The sequence below is a fragment of the Lutra lutra genome, chromosome 7 (genome assembly GCF_902655055.1).
Source record: "Lutra lutra chromosome 7, mLutLut1.2, whole genome shotgun sequence".
NCBI lineage: Eukaryota > Metazoa > Chordata > Mammalia > Carnivora > Mustelidae > Lutra > Lutra lutra.
The window spans coordinates 21,752,943-21,756,805 of NC_062284.1; the positions used below are offsets into that span (position 1 = coordinate 21,752,943).

At 49.3% G+C, this 3,863-nt stretch overlaps 1 protein-coding gene across 1 annotated transcript in view; it reads right to left on the reverse strand.

Moving 5' to 3' along the window:
* Positions 1-3,863, reverse strand: part of OTUD7A (OTU deubiquitinase 7A) — a 358,018-nt gene that overhangs the window by 353,983 nt on the left and 172 nt on the right. The window lies entirely within an intron of this gene.

Genomic DNA, 3,863 nt, shown 5'->3' on the forward strand with positions numbered 1-3,863 from the left:
GTTGACATATACACTATTTGGGATACAGCAGTATAACCAAGGGCCAATAAAACTCTACCTCAAACTTTCAAGGGTAAAATATTTTCAAATTAGATTATTAGTAGGAGCTAGCATGTTTTATTTCCACTTAAACTCCTGTGGATCTCAGGGCTCCCTTTGAATGAGATGCTCTTTAGTCATCCTCAGGGATGGACATCTTCTAAAAGGATAAGGTGCCACCTGTAATCTTACTACAGGGGGAGGGGCACATCCCTCCCCCTGTAGCCATTTACAGTGCTCTAAGTAAAGAGTGTGCTTCAGCACAAAGCTGAAAAATTTTTCCCATTTGCCCCTTTGAAATCAATAATTTGGTTTTACATGCATTTTTGATGGAGCAAGAAGTATCAAGAAATATCCAGCCATAGCATTTAGAGAATTCGCTAGCAGAAAATCTATTCCCTTCTAAGGTATTATGTTTCCCTTTCACATGTGAGCACCATGAGGGACCTGGGGAAGAGGGAGGAGTATCTGGTGCTCAGTACCACTCCAGATGCTGCAGTGATCATCAAAGCCATCCACCCATCCCAACTGACAAGATGACCCTCCACTCAGGAGCTCAGCTCCTGCAAGAAGAAGCCTCACAGGGAACTTGCTGATGAACTACATGCATATACCTAGAGTCAGATTAAGCACATGTAAGCAAAAAGCACAGTTGCCTCTTTTCTCCTGTTTTCATTTTCTATGGGAAAAGAAATATACTGTGAATAAACATTTGCTTCATTCCATCAGAGTAACCCCACGGCAATAACCCTGGTAAGACAGGCAAATAAACTCTCCAGGAGGTGCCACACACAGTCCCAGGGTTTAAGTGAACAAGAGACGAACCCAAGAGGAAATCTGGCAGGACGTTGGCGGCATTTCCTCTGGCTGTCCTGGGTGGTAGTCATGTCCTCACCAGGATCAGGATGGAGGCCAGCAGCTCCTCCCCAAGCCAACACCCTCCCTTCTGCAGTTTGAGAGGCCATGGAGCCTTCGGACTAGAACCAACAGCCACTCTCCAAAGACCAGGAGCCCTTCAAGTGAGAGTAATCGCAGTGCCTCTTTGAGGGAGGCCGGAGTTCTAAAGCCACAATTTCTGGCTATTCAAGTAATTTGCCCATCCTTCCTTCAGTTTCCACCCTTTGGGCGACAGGCACACAGAGGTGCGGTGCACACAAGCACACACTGACGTGCGTATGCACACACACAAATACACACACAGAGACACACACCCACCCCTCAACTTGGTCATCCTCTCCCAAGGTGGCTCAGGTAGAGAATGGGCCGCCAACCCGCGTTTAGCACGCCCCCTGCTGGCCCTGCGGGAGCTGACTCAGCCTTTAGTCTCCGGGCCTAAGACACAAGTACATGACCTTAAGATCCGAAGGGAACAAAAAGAAAAGCAAGGCAATTTTGGCTTCTCAGAAACAGAAGACATGATACTCTAAGCATACAAATGGGATGAAGAGGCTTTAAAGTGTTTGTTTTTGAAATGTTTTAAGAAATAAATGACTACCTAAAGATTTAGTGGAAACACATTTCTATCTTTTACAAGTACTGCAGTGAGTTAAATAAAATTATGGCGAATATTTTCACAGGTCTACAGGTTAAAAAAAAAAAAGGATATGTAGCCAGAGTGATTTCACAGTCTCAATTTCTGATGAGTTCATAGCCTGGAGCCTGAAGAAAACAATTTTCATACTATTTCACACAGTCCTGGGAACACTTCAATTATAGAAAAATCTCAGCCATGACTTAGGAGCTCAAGTTCCAGAGCAACAACATGTGGTGGGACCAAAGTCACAGAAATGTCAGAAAAGATTCTGCTACCAGGCTTCCTGTCTCATCCAGTCTTGCCATTGTGAATATATCTGGCAACTGCCAGAGGCGCGAGGCTGTGTACACACTGCTTGCTTCAGCGGGAGGTACACCTCCCCTTCTCCACAAGGTGAGAACACACAGTTTAGCTTCTTGACAATTCCACTGCTGGCCTCCACCAAGGCTGGGGGCCCCAGCAGTTACTTCCTATGAAGACACCCGCAATACCAGATCCAGGCTGAGACCCTGGCAAGATTCCGTGAGGCAATGGGTTCCATTCATTGCCATCCTGAACATCACCCTAAAGTAAACCACTGCTTCCCCATTTTCTTTGCTCCACTCCAGCATTTCAAAGCTTCACATTCTTGACCAGACTCAAACTTTTACATGGCATATGGTATTAACTTCTTTACAGAGCCAATATGATCACACTAATAATTTAAGGCATGTTTATTTTAAGCAATTAGGGGTGATCATGAATTATTAAATACAAAAATGTCAATACTTTTGTCCCTTATTGAATATCCTTTCAATAGGATAGGCTTAAGTAGATATTCAGACTGTCTTGGGAACTTGCTCACTTTTGTTCCCATAACAATCAGTACTAATGGAACACTCACACACACACAATAATGATGGCTTGCTGCTTGCATTTAGGGGCAAAATTCCCCCAGAACTTGATGTGCCCTGCAGGTAGGTCTCCAGGCTCTGCAGTCTTCTCCACTCCCCCTGGGTGCTGAATTGGCCTAAAGGATGGTGGGACACACCAGCTGCTACAGTAAGAAAATGAAAGGCAGGGAGGGCCCCACAGAAGGAGCCACTCCTTTCCCTAGGGCAGGCTGCTCCCAGACCCATCCTGGAGGGGGTAGGGGTGCTGAAAGGAGAAGGGCTACAGATTTTCCTGAAGCCATCAAGGCCTGTAAAAATTTAGGCCACACTGTCCACTTTTTCCTGAACACATCATGTGTTACATCAAATATAATATCCTTTCAATTTTTCTTTTAATCTCACAGCTCACTTTCATTTAAAAAGACAAGGCAAGCCAATAAGCATGTAAGTGTCATGCATGACACTTTCCTCTTGATCCTTTTGGTGTGGATGAAGCGATTCCCAGATCCGCTGGGATCTAACAAGTTTCCTTTCAGCTACTCTCAAATCTATTGATTCTCAAGCCAATAAATAAAAATAAATATCGTTTTCACTTGTGCAATACTGTTGAGTTTAGAAAGCAAAGGCAAATCCATTCTCTTACAAAGCTTCTCAAAGGACTGCAATAGCTGCACCGGGAGGAGGGTACACTTGAGCGGTTGTGTCCAATGAAGGAAAGTTTTTGTTAATGATGACATCACTGACATCTCTCAAATTTAAAGGAGCACTTAAAGCACAGCAGATGCAATTTTTTCCCCTCCAGTGAGAAGATACTAGGGAAGGCCTCCGGTTTACAGCCAAATTGCATTAACGGTTCCCCTGCTGTCCAGCCAGAGCCAGAGGAGCAAGGGAGCAAGCTGTGCGCCGGGCCACAGTGGCCCACGCAGCCACAGCCCCGGCACCGGCTAGCGGCCTCACGCGCTGCTCCTGGGCCCCGCTGTGCCCGGGAGTCGGCCGACGCCGCGGGACCCCCGGAGCGCCCACACGGACTCGGGGTGGGGGGAGGCGGTCCTCCCACGCCTGTCATCACGTTCCAGTGCAGACAGCTAAGGGGCCCGGAGGAGACGCCGGCCCGGACCCAGCCAGAGCGCCGCGCCCTGCCTGGGAGACGCGCGCCGATCCGGAGCCGGCGCCCGCGGCGCCCGCGGGGTCCAGAGCGGAGCCCGCAATGCAGCGCGTCGCGAGCCCTGCGTGGAGCCCGCGACCCCCGCGCCCCCTGTGCCTTCGCGCTTTGGTCCCAGGGTCGCCCGGCCTCTGAGCCCACCTGCCTCTCCGCGAAGCGCGGAGGGACCCTGCGCCCGCGCTCCGACAGCGCACCTGCCCGGTCCGCGGCCCCAGCCCCGCCGCCGCCAGCAGCACCGCGGCCAGCGCCGTCTCAC